A 16,953-nucleotide genomic window follows, 5' to 3' on the forward strand; every position below is an offset into this window, starting at 1 on the left:
TCTATCAACAGTTCCTGCTCAGGAGGGACAGTCCCTGGGCTTTTCTTTTTTCTTTTCTTTTTTTTTTCAAAAATATTAACCATTTTTCCCTCTGTCCCTCCCCAAAACTTTGCCAGTCCAACAGGTCGGATGAGATTTAGTAGATCCCCTTGCCTTCCTCCCCAAAAGTCCTATTTATAGGGCATCGACTCAACCTGTTACGTGGCCAAGCACTCACACTCTCGCTACCACTTTTCATCCCTTTTCAGCCAACTGTAAAACCCTCTCCAGGCTTTCCTGGGAAGAGGATCTGACCCAAGGCCCCAGGGGCTTGACTGAGTGTCAAAATAGGATCCATGTGGTCTCCCCATGGCCTGAGTCTCCATCCCAGTGGGCCTGAATACACTCAGAGCAGGAAGACCATCCTACCATGCACAAACCATCTCTTTGCATTTATTTCTACCCTCGTGCAAACCAGATTCCCAAGGGAGCTTCAGAGATGGCGAGTGCGGGAGCTGCGACCTTCAAAGGTAGTTAAGCATCTTATCAGCCCTCAAGCTGGTCGCGGGAACAAGCAGGGGCCCTGGGAGAGCACCGAGGACGTGGCCGCGGTCTGTGGTCCCACGCACTCACGCAAGCTTCTCGGAGCAGCTTTGCTCCTACCCAAGGAAAATATTTGTTCAGAAGATGAAGCTGTGGCTGGGCAATGTCAGCAGCAAATGTCAGCAAGCATCAGGAGCAGAGCAACTGATTAGACAAAATGGGCCAAACTTCACCCGGGAGGGAGAGATCAGTGCGGGAAGGAGGAATTTGGCCAAATGGTTAAGATTATTTTTTGTGCTCTCTTGTTGCTCCATCCTGGTTTGTCCAGGCCGGCAGCCTCACTGGTTTCAGCCCAGCTCCCCTAGCTCCTGCGCGAAGGCGCCCGGGAGCAGAGCCCCTCCGACGGCGCGTCACGGAAACCGAGCAGCCGAGCTCGGATGAAATCACCTCTTGATACTAAAGCTGCCATTCTCCAAATATATCTTGGCAAACTTCCACTTTTCTTCTCCCGAGTCACCCAGATTAAAATGCACGCAGCTGCGGGGATGCTCCGGCCAGCGCTCGGAGGGACAAAGCTGCGGTGGATACAGAGCCAGCGCGAAAACCCCCGGCACCCCTGAGGGGGTCGAGCATCGCCCCCGCGAAGGCGCGCGGCTGCAAGGCCGGCGCCGGGCGGAGGGGCCGCGGCGCGTGCGGGAAGCGGCGTCAGCCTCCCGCCAGGCGTTTCACCTTTTTACTACCAAAGGTTTCAAACCAAGCCCACCCAGCTGAAGCCCGAGTGAGACTCAGGTTTATCAGTCTTGCTGGCAGCAAGGGAACAAGCCTGAGTCCACGTTAAGCCTGGGATGCTGGTAGGAGAACGGTGCGTGAGCGGGTGATGGAGCAGGCAAAAGCTGATACGGGTTTTGCCTCTTCCTGTCCTGCCCCTGCTTCTGTTCCCCTTGAGCTCCCCGCCAGCGCCTTGGGGCACGAGGGTAACTCATTAACCCGCGGGAACGACGAGGCCTAAACTTTCCCCTAGTCGCTGCGCCAGCAGCTGGCGGCGAGGCCAGTGCCTGCCCGCGGGACGGGCTGCCGGGAGCGCTGCCAGCACCGCGGGGAACGTGCCGGTGGCTGCAGGAATGCAGCCGCGGAGAGGCAGAGCCGCCGAGGGGGTACGGCCCCGGCGTGCCCGGGGCGCAGGCAAGCTCCCCGCCGGGTCCCGCGCGTGCCCGCGGGGCTTCCTCCCGCCGAGAGAGCGTCGTGCGACCGTCAGACGGGGTAACCATCGGCTGGCAACGTAAAAGCCAGCAGCGGGTTATTCGAGGAGCGGGGAGCTGGCGCTGGAGGAGCTGCCGCTCCGCGGGGCCGTGCGCGCCCGCAGGCAGCCCGCCGGCGGCGGGGGAAGCGGAGCCGCTGGAGCGGGACGTCCTCCCGTGCCCGGCAGCTCCCGCTGGCGCACGGACACACGCGGCGCTCGGGGCACGGAGCCTCACCGCCCGCAAACGCGGCAGGCGCCGATGCGGGGCTTGCGGGAGAGTGAGCTCCACGCTGCCCCGAAACCCAGCGGCTACTCCTGGCTACAAAGCCACCAAAATTTAGTAGGTTATATGTGAGCACAAAAATCAGTTTGATCAGGCCCACGTGCCACATGGTAAACTAAACTACTCATCTATTATTTCTTCTCACTTTTCCCCTCCTTTTTTTTTTTTTTTTTTTTTTGCTTTGTTTTGATTTTGATTTATTTTTCTGCTATCATAGCAAGCAGTTCTGAGATTGGCAGTAACATACCCTGGGCTAATTCCGTGGAAAGCCTGTTTTCAAAAGGAAACATTTACTGTCTTGCTCCCAGCTTTGATTTGCCTACCCTGCTCGCTTGCCAGAGCTTATTCTGAGCCGTTAATAGGAAAGTTTCTTTGCACGGAGCCAACCAGCTATTGTGTCCAGGCGATTTTGTTCAAGGAATAGAAAGCACATTCACTTTGTGCTCGAGGAGGCGACATCTGTTCGACTGGCGCGTTTGAGAGCTCGGAGGGGAATACGGCAGCGAAGCAGCGTTCTTGCGAGGAGCTGTTTTCCAAAGGAGAGAAAAGAAACAAGAATTTAGGAGAGATAAGAAAACGGCTGTCTGCACAATCTGGGAAAGCCTTGTGCGGAGCGATGGAGACAAAGTACGAGAATGCACTTTATTTGTGACAAGCTTTCCATCCTGGGCAGCCAAACAGGACATCCTGCTTCAGTTCTGCTTCCTCTCTTTAATTAGAGTTGCGCTGGGGACACTGTCGTTAATGTCGTCTCAGCATTTCCATGACAAAGCCCTGTTTTTGCAGGACTTTAGGCACTTGGCCCTAGGTTAGAGGAGAATGGCTCAGCCCGGAGATGGTCCCAGGTTCACTCGGTCGCCGGCAGCCAGAGGCTTCGGGCTGCTGCGGACCCGGCAGGTCCGAGAGGCGGCACCGACATGGTGCCCGCCTTTCCGAGTCCGCGCCGGGGAAACCTCTGCTTGCAGGCGGCTTGGCTCGAGAAGCCGGGAGAAGGAAGCCGGTTCTCCGGCAGAAGCGCTCCTCGCCCCCTGAGCCCCCTCCTCGCTCGGCTCCCGCCTCTCCGGCGCACCTCCCGCAAGCGGCCGAGCTCCCGCGCGGGGCTGCCCCACGCCGCCGCCGTCCCCGCTGCCCAGTGCGCCGCGTCGCGGCTCGCCGGGGCTCGGAGCTGTCCCCGATGCTTCCCGGTGCTCCCGCGGGCTGCAGGAGCCCCTGCAAATGGCACCGTGGAAAAAATGGCTGTTTGCAAAGCAAATAATACCAAAAGGGTTGTAAAAATAATCACTCTGCGGGCCTGAAATCACCCAGAGGCCGGGTGGGAGCGTCGGTCTAGCGGCAGCGCTGGCAAAGGACTTGGCTGCCAAAAGAGCTACAGGAAAGAGTTTTGGAGGATATAGAAGTACAAATTAAATACGCCGCAAAGCGACTCGCTCCCAGGACAGCCTGAGCGAGCACTGAAAACCCGTGTCGTGGCGGACTGCGTTGCCATTGCGTCCTGCCGTGGTAGCTCACACGCTTCGCGCAGGCGCCGGGGCCGGCCGGGGCCGCGGTTGCCGGCTCGGGCGCAGCGGCAGGACGCAGCCCTGCAGCCCGGCCCCGCGGCTCCCGGCCTGGCGTCGCGAGCGGAGCAGGCTTTGGAGCGGGCTGCAAAGCACCGTTTCTGCACGAGAGACTCAAAAGCAGGCAGGGTTCAGCCAAACCTCCTTCTGCTGCTGCTCTTTCGCTTCCCACTTCGAGGGAGGCGACCGCACGCGCCCGCACCCCGCGGGCAGCGCCGTGCGGGGGGTCCCGCCGCGCGCCCCTGGAGGGGGGCCGCTCGGTTCCCGCGCGCTGGGGCTTCCCCGTGCTGCACCGCGTTGCACCGCGCTGCACCGCGCTGCACCGCGCTGCACCACGTTGCACCACGTTGCAGCGCGCTGCAGCACGGCAGGAAGAGCGCGGCGGAGATGAGTGTTTCCTGCCGCGCGGGAGCGAAGCAGAAAGCGCTGTCACGCCGCAGCCCCCGCGGGTGCGGCGGCGAGATAACCCCGGGCGCAGCCGCCATCACTTCCCCCTTTTGTCCCTGGCTTTTTTCAGGCCTTCCTGAACAGAAACGTCCCGTCTCCGAAGGAATGTCGCTTCCACCGGCCGCCCGCGAAAACGCCGCGCGGCACCCCGCTCCAGCGCCCGCCGCTCGCGCGGGGCCCGGGTGCGCCGCGGGGGACGTGCCGGCCCTCCTGGAGGAAAATCCCTCCCGGGAAGCGGGGCAACCCCGCAGCCGCCGCCGGGCCTCTGGGTCGGCGTTCCCGAGGGGAGGCTGACATGCAGCCAGCCTGGCTCACGGCTTCCTCTCGAGGACAAAATAATCTACCCGTCACAGAGACACGTTTTTCACGGCGGGATCCATCGTTAGCGCTCGTTTCCTCTCCTGGCTCCTTTCCTGGAAGCGGTCCATGGAGCGGGGCAGGAGCGTGCGGGGGCCACGGGCTCCTCCGGCCGCTCTGCTCCCGGAAACCCCGGGTGATGGATCTTGCTCGGAGCAAAACCTTTTTTTTTTTTCCCCCACCCCTCCCCGGGGTTCGACTGTCGGCCGTGACGCGGAGACGGGGCGCCCAGCCCGAGCCCCGTGCAAAGCCTTCCTCCGGGCGCTTACGCTTCGGCCCTGAAGACTTGCTGCCGGCTGTGGTTTTCCCGAGCGAGATTGGAGCCCAAGAGCGGTTCCTTGGCGGAACGAATTTTTCCTCTGCGTGTTTACTTTTAACATTCCCCAGAGTTAAAAACAGCTTTTTTCCCCCTAAAACAACTGGAACGGTAATATCTACTATCGCCAATTATAATAAACTGATAGTGGATCCGAGAGGAACCGAATACCAAAAAACACCGCTGTAACCGGCGCCACTGATCAGAGGGCGGCGTGGCAGAGCGCGCGGGCCCGGGACACGCTAAATGCAATTATTCCCCTAAGAAACTCTATCAAAAGCCCTGCGTTTTGCCTCTTTCCTTTTCAAAACCTACTCCTGAGCCCGAACTAGCTGCCACCCAGCCCGAACGGAGAGCAGAGCTCTTCCCGGGGGAAGAGTGGGACGGCAGAGACCTGGTGCCCGCGGGCGCGAGCCTGCCTGGAGCTGCCCCCGGGCCCGGCGAGGGGGGCCCCGAAACCCCTGCCCTCGGGGGGAAAGGATGCGGCCCCCCGGGAGGCTGCGCAGGGAACGGGGCCAGGGGGTTATCCGATCTCGGCGAGCAGACGTTTCCGCCTGGCGCGCCCCAGCGGCGCGGGCGCTCGGCCCCGCTAATAAATCACCGCTCCCGCCCTGGGGAGGAAAGGGGAGCCGGGGCGAGCGGGGCCGCGAGCGGGGCGCCGGCACCCTGCCGGCCTCCGGAGCCGCCGGCCCGGGCTCGGCTCGCCCCCGGCCGGGCGACCGCGAGCGGATGAGCGCGACACGTCCCGGAGGCGGGCAGGACACGTCCCTGCACCGGCAACGTCCATCCCCTCTCCCTAGCTGCTCCCCGTCTTTACGGAAAGCCGGAGCTTTCCCCAAGTGGCGAAGGCCACCCCGTCTCCCGAAACGTCGGGCACAGCCCCGGGGGGATTTCTGGGGCGGGCAGCGCGCTCCCGGCCCGTGCCCCGGCGGCGGGCGCAGGCCTGGCACAGGCGGGTTACGGAAATTGTCCTGCCTGGCCGGATCGCTCTTTGCCACCTTCTTCGGAGAGGAACTGCATCCCTGCTCCGCTGGGATGTGACGCTACTGTAACTTCTCAAGATTTCAAAGCATAAAGTAGATTTTGATCACCCCAACACAGCGGCATTTTCACTTTCTTTTCAGATTCAGGTTTACAAGAAACCTGAGTGTTGCGTTTGCTTTGTTTTCCGTCTATTCCAGGAGCGTCAAAAGTCAGAAATCCCCCTGCAAAAACTGCCTGCAGAGGCGAGAACACCGGAGCGCCTCGGCACGCCCGACCGCGGCGAGCCGGGGGCACCCACGGGCCCCGGCTCCGCGCCGGCCACCAGCGGCAGCAGCTTCGGCGCGGTGCAGCCCCCCGGCGCAGCGCCCCGCGCCCGGCGCTGCCGCCGCAGCCCGCCGCATCAGCTGCAAAGCGAAGGAAACCAAAGCCGCCTGTTCCTGCTTTATCCCAGAAGGAAGCTGGAGCGGGGATAGATAAGGAGCGAAGTCCCTGGGGAAGGGCGGGGGAGAGCTTTTCGCTTCCTCTTCCTACTTTTGCTTTTTACTGCTCTGTACCTCGAGTATCGGACCTCCTACGAAATGCTCCCGGCGCACAGCCCCGGCCTCCGCGAAGGCTCCCGCGGAGCTGGCGGGGCCCGGGCGGGCCGAGCGCGCCCTCCGCTCGCCCCCGCGGGCCTCGCCGGCTCCGTGCCCCCGCGCCGGGCGCCAGCCAGGCTCCCGCGTGGCGCTGGGCTCCCCCCGGGGTGAGGCGCCCGCGCGGGGCCGCTCCTCGCCGCGGCGCGATGCCGTGCCGCGGTGGGTTATCCAGCTCGGCCGCAGCGGGAGAGGACGAGGCGCTGCCCGGCCGGGCGGCTCTGCCTCGCCGGGTGCCGCTCTGCGCGGGGAGACGGCGGGCTGCGTGGGGCAGGGCCGGCTCCCCGGCCTCCTTGCACGGTGCTCCCAGGTGCTATTTTGGTATAAAGACTAACGCTCGCCCAGGAGCCCTGAAACCCCCCTGCTTTTTGCCGGGGAGGGTTACTGTTCCTCTCGCAGCTGCAGTCCTCTCCGGACGGGCTCTGAAGGCCATCATAACAAAATCGGCAAACTGGGGCAAGCAGGCTCTGAAAGATATATAGGCAGAGGAAACAGATGCAAAGGGAGGCCCGTAACAGCCTTATTTTGCTACCAACACTCCAAAACGCTGCGAGGACAAGCCCAGCGGGCGTGCGAAACTTCCCCGCAGCCCCCCGAGGAGCGGAGGTTTCAGCAAACCCGGTTTGCTCTCCCGTCGCCCCATCTTCAGCACATGGAGAAGCACCTGGATGGCAAAGCAGCCCGGAGCGGCTTTCCCGGCACGCGCTGGACCTGGACGGGGCCGGCAGAGCAGGGCCAGGGCGGGCACGTGGCTCCGGAGCGGCTCTTCGCCCCCGGCTGCGGGAGGGTGGGAAGCGTCCCCGGCCTGGGAGCGGCAGGGGTGGGCTGCACCGGCCGTGCTTCAGGCAGGATGCGCAGGAGCTGCTCTCGCTCGCCCAGCACCGGCCGCGGTGGGGCTGGTCCCCCGGGGATGCTGACTGCGACGCGGCCCGCACAAACAGCCTGGCATCTCTTTTCTCTTTCTCTCCTTTTTTTTTTTTTTTTTTTTTTGCTGTGCTTTTGCCTCCAGCCAGGACATCGGGCTCCCCACCGGTATTTCTACGTCCGTGATTTGTGTGCTTCCCACAGCAGCTCCCAGGGGAGCGGAGCGCAGGGAGGACCGGTGCCCGTAACCGCGTCCTCGGGCCAAGCCGGTGTCCCCCGTGCCGGTGCCCCCTTGCACGCTGCAGCCGGGGCGGACGGTGGCTCTCGCCGAGGCCCCGTGCCCAGCTGGCACCGCCGCCCCGGCACCCCAGCTCCTCGCAGCCGCTCAGCACCGTGCTGAGCCCAGCCGAGAACCTGGGAAAGCTCCCGCTGCCCCGCCGGGGCTGCTGCGGGGAAGGAGCTTGACTTCTACCCCTCTGCTGCGTTTCAGCCTCCCCCTAGACGTGCCCAGCTCCCCGCTGCCGCCTCCTCTGTGCACCAGACCCGTGTACCTCGCTGCAGGCTGGCATGGGGGGGAGCAGCGCTGCGGGGGTCCCCTCTCGCCCTGGCTCGTGGCTGCAGGGCGCCGGTTCACCCCAGCCGCCGTCCCTGGCCATCCGCCCGCGTCGGACGCGGAGGATCCCTGCAAAGGGAATCGGGGAGCAGAGCTGCTGCCGCAGGGCTGCAGGCGGTGCTGCCCGGGGGTCGAAGCGCTGACTTTGGCCAAGTCGCCCCAGGGCCAGCGAGACCAGAGCTCAACCCTTTCCCCACCCGGCCTGCCCCAAAGGAGCCGGCCAGCAGCCCCGCGCGCCTGGCTGGGCCCCCCCAGATAAACGCTGGGGCGCTGACGTGGAGGAGAAAGTGAGCCGTTGCCTGCAACCCCTTATCTGCTGCTTCTTCTGTCCCTGGAGTGAATGAGTGACATGGGAAAATGCGCTTTCCAACAGGCATCCCGGCCAGCCAGCTAAAGTAGCTTTACCGAAGCTTCTAGCGTGGCGGGACCAGTTCGCTTCTGCTCCGGAGCTGCCCTCGTTACTTGTCGTTAACGCTGGAAGGGGTCTTCCCGGCCCGGAGGATCGCAGCGCAGCCCTGACCCCGCAAGCCGCTCTGCGGGACTTGTGCAAAAGGGTTTGCAGCGTCTGGGACTAAATATAGGCTGTGATGTGACTCCGCGAAGGAGGAAGCGAGAGCAGCGGCCGGGAAGGGGGGAGACGCCGGCGCGGTCCCGGGCGGGGGGCCGGGCGCCCACGCCGGGCGGCCCCCGCGCGGCTCCGAGCGCTGTTGGGAAGGCGAAGCACACCCCGCCGCGGCTGCTCGCGGACTCGCCGGGTCCGGCCGCAGGAAGAGCTGGAACCCGCCGAGGGCAAACCGGGACTTTCTGGAGGGAAAATGTCGGTGTGAGCGGAGCGGAGCCCCCGCCACCGCTGCACGGCCGGGTCACCGCGCTGGCAATCACACGCCGGAGCAGACGTCGCCACGTCTGGGCTGCAAAAGGCAGCCAGGAGGGTGCTTGGGCTTCGGGGATTTCTCTTCACTTCATTTTAAGCCTCAGAAATGCTCCTACCCTAATCATGTTTCCGGAAACCTTAGAGAAGAACAGACGTAAGGCAAGGCAGGAGCAACTTCTCCAGGCGGCAGCAAGATGGAGTGGGAGAGCCGCGCTAGCCCGAGACGGACGGCTTAACAACTGGGGTTTCCTGCTTTTACAAATAAGAAACATTTATCGGAGTTTGGCAATGGCTGAAACTACCCATTTATGCGGGTCGAATTGAGGCAGTGGTTTCACATAAAAAAGGGAAGGAGTTTGAGTGCAATAAAAACACCAAAACACTTCACACCAAGGCTTTCCTAAAAATGAGTTTTATTTTGGAGCTGCCAGATGTTGGGCTCCATCATCTGCAGAAAGAAACGCACTTTTTTGGAAGGGACATGTTCCCTGAAAACTGAGTCTCGGTGTAAAAAGAAAAATAGAACCTTCAAAGGATATTAAATGGCCTTAAGAAAGGAAGGAGGGTTTTCAATTCAGACCGAGCGTGTTTGCAAAATGAACCGAAAAAAGGGGAACATCCCGGAGAATCTCTTCTCGGGTCGGAGCCTGCCTGGCTCTGTCCCTGTGGTTTTCAGTTCAGCTACGGAGCTGAAACACCATTTGCTGCTCCTCCTCTCTCCCCGGAGCTGCGAGCGGGCCCAGGGCCGGAGCAGCCCGGCAGCACCCACGGCTTTCGCAGAGCCAGGCAGCTCCCAGCCCTGGTCCCCGGGGCAGCCGTGCCTGTGCACCCACCTTGTGCATGGCTGCAGCGAGGCTGGGAACATCCAGCTGCTCTCCCAGGGAGAATTTCCTCCATAAAACCCCGTTATGCTGCAAATCCCATTCTTGGGGGATGCAGGGGTAGACCTGCTGGCCTGCTGCCCCTCTCCCCGCACAGGGGACCAGTGTTGTCCTCATGGCCCTGTCCCACTGAGCAGATCTGGTCCCTGGGGGAGCGGGCTCTCCCCCGGGGTGGTTTTCAGGGTGGTCTAGGACAGCAGTGGTGGGCAACGTGGCACTAGATGGCAGCGACACCTCAGAAACAGCCAGGCCACGGTGGCACCTTGGTCTTGGACTTGGCTTTGGCCTTGGCCTTGACAGGGAGGCCATTTGCCTCCCCAGCCTACCCCAGCTGCCCACCCTGGCAGAAGAGACCACAGGAGATGGCCACAGTTAAAAGGAGGGAAAAGACCACTTTTTTCTACTCTCTGAACTGAGTTTGCTGCTGCCTGAAAGGCTGTTTCTGCTCTAGAGCATCCCCCATTCGAGGGCCAAAGCACCAGGGCTGTCCAGCCGTGGTTATCAGGACAGGCTGTGCTCATCTGACAGTCGCTTGAGTTGCCCATGATGTGTATTAAAGTTGTGAGCAAAATACTCTCATTCAGAGAGAGAAAGACAGGCTTTGAGCTGGAAGACACAAGGAGGATTTTTTCTGCAAGAGCCCTAAGGCAGAGAGCAAATATCTGCTGGGCAGGAGCAGACTCACATGGAAAGAGAAAACACCTCCATCCCCTTAGCCAGACTGGCATGTTTTGTAATTCACTACATCTTAAACAAGCAAAATGTTATGCAAAATGCGGTTGATCTGCCTCAAGAAGGCAGCAGATATGTGGCGTAACCCCGGCGAGTGGTATGGGCTTGTCCCACAGCTGCCAAACTGATCCCAGACAAATCAGGGCTGAATGTGTCTCACCCTCAAGGTCTCTTAAAGTTTTGTTTGTCACAGTCTTTCCCATTCCAGCAGCTGTTGAGCTAATTCCTGTCCTCAGGCTTTCACACTCTTTTAAACAGATTGCTCTGGCACATTTCTGACCTCTGCTGCTCTGGGTTCACAGATCGAGACATGCTCTCCTACATTAACTCTTGATGAGAGCAGGCTCTGCACGGTTTAACCTGGATCTTCTCATCCAGCCCCCATGCATCTGCCTCCGCAGCTCCCATGTCTTCTCTAAGCCTTGGGGAGCTGCAGACTCCAACACAGCGACGGCACTGGGTCAGACCTGCCGCTCGCGGGAGCCGTGTGAGCACGGAGGGCCTCCAGCAGGTCAGTCAGCACATGCCCCTTGGCCTCAAGCTGCTCGGAAAGCCCTCCAGCCTTCAACCTGAGCAGCTCCTTTCTGCATCCCTGCCCACGAGCTGCCGTGCAGCTGGGCCTGACCATGACTGATCAGCGGAGAGGAGGTCGCAGAGCTGCACACCTCCCCTTCTTCTCCCTCCGAGGAAATCCAGGTGAAGTGGAAAATTCTCATTTCATGCCTGGACCACCCCAGACTGAGTGGTGTGAACCTCCCATGGTGGTCTAAAGCACCCTGCAGCACTGCAGAGGAAAGCCCTTCGCGTTGATGAACCCCCCTCGCGAGCCCGGGTGGCTGGAGGCAAGGTGTCTGAACACGTATCCCACGCGGACAGGGTCAGGGGTCCCAATCCGTGCACAAACGGCAGCGGTTCCCTGGGAGGCTTGTAAGCCTTGGAAATGGCAAGCAAGCACCGTTCTCAGCAGCACGTGCCCCAGCATGTTTGCACAAGTAACAGCCTTGCCCCTGTCAAACTCCTGGGCTTCTTCACCATCCAAAGGACCTGCCGGCGCCCTCCGCGTCCTGAAACTCTCCGCCGACACTGGTGCATTTTGTTCATTGCAGTTCTTAGCTGAGGCAGGTGAGGACCCTGAAACCAGGGGCCCGGCCCTGCGCAGCCTTTAGCACACGACTGGCTTCCGTACAGCGGAAGCATGTTCCAGGACGGCCTGTCCCGGGCCAGCGGTAAGCAGGGATCTGCGGCTTTAAGGCACAACCAGGCCATGCAGCAGGTTGCTCTTCCCAGCCTCCAGTGACCTGCCAGAGTCAAGTTAGCTGAGAGTAATTAGTGTGGTTATCAAGGGATGAGGTGGATTAATGTGGGAAAGTCGTCGATGAAGGCAGAGAAGGGCAGATGCTTTCCTGGAGTCCCCAATCAATACAGACCTTGGAGGATGAATGAGGGCTTCAAAGCCGGCGTCAGCGAACAGCTGAACGCTGTTAGCTCCCGGACGGCCGCGCTGCCTGCAGCGGCGAGCGAAACACGGCTCAGGGCACCCCGCACACGCTAGCAATTATCCCTCACTGGTGTCTCTGAAGGCGCCTGTGCCCACCGGGCACCCACGCGAGGGAGGAGGGCGCTGGCGGGGCGGGAGGAGGACTCGTGCTGACCATGTGGAGGTTGTTGCGAATTTGTGAGTTGAGAGCTCGAGGAGCTGAGAGCTCCCGGCCCTTCTCTGGTGCCCTCCAAATTCAAGTCCTCTCGGGCATGCTGCACACGCTGGCTCTGTGCCCTGCAGCAGTCCTCCCAAGGGGGGTGACAGACTTGGGCACCACCAGCCTTGCACGCAGAGACGCTGAGCTGGCGGCCAGCACAGCTCCCGCACGCCGGTTGTCCTGCGCACAGCACCAGGCTTTCACCTGCAGTGGGCATGGCAGACGCACAGACATGTCCCCGTGGCCGGAGCTGCCCCCGCGCAGAGCAAAGCCGTGCGGGAGGTCCCCAAGGCACCGAGAGATGCTGTATTTTATTGCACCGAAGGAGAAACTGAGGCAGAGAGCGGGGAAGCGGCTTGCCTGGAGTCACCAGCTGGCGCAGGAGGAGGACACGCCGCCGCGGCTGCACCCCGGCGGCGCGGGCCAGCTGGCCGTCGGGGCGGCCGGTGGCCCGCGCGGGCTCGGCAGGTTGCCGGCGGTGGTCCCCCGGGCAGCAGATGCCGGCAGCCGCGTGGGGAGGCGCGGGAGCGCGGCGAGGGCCGGAGCGGGGAGGCAGAGCCTGCGGAGCGAGGAAGGCCGCGGCCCCGCTCCCGGCCGTGCCACCCACCCGCAGCACCGAGCGGCTTTACTCGAAAGCCAAGTGGAGCGCGACGGCTCTGCAGAGAGGGGGAAAAACCAAAACAAATCGGAGCACGTCTTCCGCCCTCCCGTCCTGGCTCCCAGCCGCTCCTCTGTCATCCCCGCTGGAATGTGCCTCCGAATTCCTCGCTGGCTCGCTGCGTGCCGCTGCCGGCTTCGCTCTGATTGCTTGCAGCGATTGCACTTTTCCCACACTCCAGATCACAGCTAGGAATCACCCGTGGCTCCGTGCCGGCTTCGCATCACCCCCAGCACAATCGTACGAGCGCAAATTTGGCAAAGCGGCAGATCCGGAGAGCCGGCGGGACGCGGCGGGCGCTGCGGGCCTCGCCCCTGCATCACGCCGGGCCGGCTCGGCCTCCGGCGCGCTCCAGCCCCGCGCCGGCCGCTGCTGCGGCACCCGCGCTAACGCGGGCCCGGGCGAGCCGGGCCGGGCGGGCGCTGGGTGAGCAGGGCAGGAGGCGCAGACGGGACTGCTGCACCCCGCATCGCTTCAGCCTCAATCCCCGTTTCGGCCTCCTGATGCAGCCCTGGGAGCCTGGTCCCCGTTTCAGCTGCCTCCCTTCCCGGAGGCTGCCAACACGGCGTTTCCGGGCCAGCCCTGCTCAGAGCCGGGTCTAGGCAGTGGTCCGCAGGTCTTGCTGGCAGCGAAGCCTGGGGAACATGTTGCACCTGAACATGAGAGATGGTGGGGAAAAAACGTGGGCCAGGATAGCACGGGACTTCTGCTCTCTGCACCGCTTGGTGTGCGAGGCGGGCGACCGCGGAGGCCTGTGCTTGCCTCCCGCACCCTGGTCCTGGCCAGCTGGCTGGGGCCGTGTCCCCCTGCCTGGTGTCACCACCCCGGGACCTGCACGCGGGGCAGCTGCAGCTTCCGCCGGGCTGGACACACTGGGGAGACGTCCGTGCCCTCGGTGACGGGGCACCACCAGCAGCAGGGTGGGCCAAAACCAGCGCTGAGACGAGCTGTGGTCGCACGGGTCTGCGGGTCCTCCTGCGAGCCTTGGCACCTCCAAGTCCACCTGCCCTCCCTGTGGCCGCAGCTGAGCCCCTGGCAGCAGTTTCTCCTTCCTGCACCCCAAAATGAGGAACTGGCCTCATCTGCGCGGCAGAATGGGGGGGGAGGCCCAGGGGGAGGCGTGCAGCTCCCGCGGACATGCCAGGAGGTTGGGAACGGCCTGGGAGCGAGTGACCTGCCCAGATTTAAGTGGCGAGTCAAGGTCCGAACGCAGGTTTTCCAGAGCCAAGACGACCTCATTCATCTCCCGTTAATGGACTTCGTTTTACACGGTGACTCCATAAAGTAGTTAAATCTTATCTGTAATTTATAAAAGGATAAACTGCATGTGATTAATACCCTGCTGCTCCAAGCCGGCTCCACCGAGAGAGCATCCCACCCTCGCAGCCCGCCGCAGCCGGCTGCCCGAAGGGCCCGCGACCCCGCGCTCCGGCTCCCGCGAGCCCGCTGGACCAGGCAGCAGGGCCCTGCCGGAGGCCACCCGCAGCCCCCCGCACCCTCCAGCCTCCTATCTCCCATCCCAGCTCTAATCTCTGGGCTCAGGGCTCCGAACATGAATAAACTCACCTGTTATTTGCAAGCAATTCACCGACAAGTCCTCGACAAACACAGACATTCAATTAGGCAAATAACACAGCCCTCTCCCCCGTTATAAAGTGCTGTAGCCTGACTTCTGTTTGAACTGTTTTATTGCAAAGACTTTTAAATCACTCTTTTTATTTGAGATGAAGTAAAAACTAAACAGAAAAAAAAAAATTAGGGAGAGGAGACCGGGACGGGCGGCTGCCAGGGCTCGGCCCTATCTCTGCCTTTCTCATAGGAAACCCCCATAAAACGGCTGAGAACGGGCCACCGGCAGCACCGCCGGCTGTCGCGCTCCTATCGCTAACCAAACACAGCGCAGGGCGAACGCAAACACTCCCTCCAGCCCGCTCAAGTCGCCAGATGTCAAATCACCGCGCTCAGCCCTACCCGCGCTGGCGGCAGCGCCGCGGCCCCGGCCCCGGGGGCTCACGTCCCGTCCGTCCCCCCCGCCCCTCCGTCCTGCCCGGGCCCCCCCAACCCCGGCGCAGGGGAAGAGCCGCTGCAGCAAGCGCCTTGGCTCCCCGGCGCATCGCTACTTCCCCCCCCGCTCCGCCGCTCTCCATCCCGACCCGCCGCGACGCCTGGGCTCCCGCGCGCGCCTCCTCCGGCAGGTCTCTTTTCTCCGGTCCGCTTCTGGGATGCAGCGGCCCGGCGGTCGGCCTGTCTCCTTGGGGTAATCCAGCTCGCCCCGGCGCTCTGCCGTGAGCCCCGAGCCGCGCGCCCTCGCTGCCGCCGCCCGGCCGGACCCGACCCGACCCGGCCCAGCTCCTGCTGACAACCCTTATCGCGAGCAGCGCTCCCTCCTTCCCGCGCAGCGAAGGTCGGGGTGCAGAGGGACGCTTGACTTCTTGCCATCCAAACAGCCCTTTCTGCTTTTTTCCTCTTTTTTTTTTTTTTTTCTTTTTTAAATCCTGCCTGCCAAGCGCCGGGTCCCGCGGTCCGGCGGCGCCGAGGCGAGGAGGCGAGCGGGGCGCCCGCTCGGCCGCCGCCGCGCACAGGAGCCCCGCGAGCCGCCCGGCGCTGATTTAACGCCGTGCGCGCGGATTCCCACCCCGGCCCGTCAGGAAATGACCCACACGGGAAATTAACGGCGTACACAAACATTTGCAGCTTTGCTATTTTTGCCGCTCGACGTTTTTTCGGGAAGGCTCGGTTGTTTTCCAGGGTGGCGAAGCCCGCCCTAGGAGCTAACCTGCGGGGAGGTCTCGGCCCAGGGAAACAAGAGGATCCTGGTGATATCTTTTTGAACAAAACTATTTTTTTCTGTTAAAAAAGGAAGTACTTAGCTGGCCAAAGACAAATATTTTGATTGTTGGCTTTTAACATTTTCCACACCGAGAATCTGCAGCTTTCCGCTCCACGAGGGCTTTCTGCTTTGAAATACCCTTTAAGTGTGGGGCTTGCTTGCTTTTTAAATTAACATGAAATCGAACAAAAAATGGTTTGATTGGGCCCCAAAGAATGTCCTTTAACGCTTGCTTTTGCAAAGAGAAACTCCATCCAGCAGCGGGGTTTTGCACAACCCCTCTCAGACCCCGGCTCCCGCGGCCGAGCGAGTCCCCACCGCCACGCGCCCAACGCGGCCGCGGCGACGCCGTCTCCTCCCAGCCGCCGCCGCCGGGGCAGGAGCCATCTCCAAACTGTCCGCTGCCCGCGAGCTCCGGGCGCCTGGGCGGTGGAGTAGAGGACAGAGCCTCGACTGGTGTCACCGCCAGCGTCACCTCGGAGGAAGAGGCGGCAGCAGGGGCTCAGCCATCTTATTAGACAGCAGAGCACCCGCACGGCAGAAACGCTTTGAGTCAGAAGAGCGTCGGAAACCAGGCTGGTTTCCTGCCTCGGCTCCGCTGCCCCCGGGGCTGGTTGGTTTGCAGAGGCCGCCGTGCCGGGAGCCGCGGCGCCCTGGGGCTCTGCCGCAGCCCGGGCCGCGCTCGGGGGCAGCCCGCTGCCCCGCAGCCGCTCTCCGCGGCACCCGCCGCGGCCCAAAGTAAGGTTTTGTTGAGCTCTTGCTTCCTCCGTTGATCAGAGCGTGTTCTTGGCCAGCGCCCAGGGCCGGGTTCCCGGGGAAAAGGGGGGTCCTTCCAGCCCGGCCCGACGGCCCCGCGGCAGAGCTGGCGACCCCCCGGCCCCGCAGCCGCCCGTGGGCAAGCAGCCCCCGTCCCGCAGGCTTTGCCAGGGCCCAGGGCTGGGACATCTCCCTGCCCTAAGGCACAGCAAGAGGTGGGAAGGGTGGAGGAGACAGCGCTGCTGGTCCCAGTGGCACTGCCATGCCGTGCCGTGCCATGCCGTGCAGTGCCGTGCCGTGCGGTGCCATGCAATGCCATGCCGTGCCGTGCCATGCGGTGCCATGCAATGCCATGCCGTGCCGTGCCATGCTGTGTCACGTGGCCGGCCAAGCCTTGCTGGGCCATGCTGCTGCCCAGGCCCTGGCGCAGGCAGAGCGCACGAGCCCCGAGGCGGCGAAGGGCTCCCGCCTGGGCTCTGCAGGGCTTTGGCTGCAGGTTGGGTTGGGGCTCGGGGGGTCCCGTCCTTGTGTGTCCAGGCGGGAGGCCGGGAGCCACGGCGGCAGGAGGAGGGTGCAGAGCAGGCTGGCCGGGTTTCCAAACCCATCCGTTCATAGAGGAGCAGGGAGGGAGGGGCAAGGGAGCAGCCTGCCTGTTAATTGCTTTAATTAACTAGGCTTGCTCTGAGCAGGATCCCACACTGAGCACACCAC

The sequence above is a fragment of the Rhea pennata genome, chromosome 18 (assembly GCF_028389875.1).
Source record: "Rhea pennata isolate bPtePen1 chromosome 18, bPtePen1.pri, whole genome shotgun sequence".
Classification (NCBI taxonomy): Eukaryota; Metazoa; Chordata; class Aves; order Rheiformes; family Rheidae; genus Rhea; species Rhea pennata.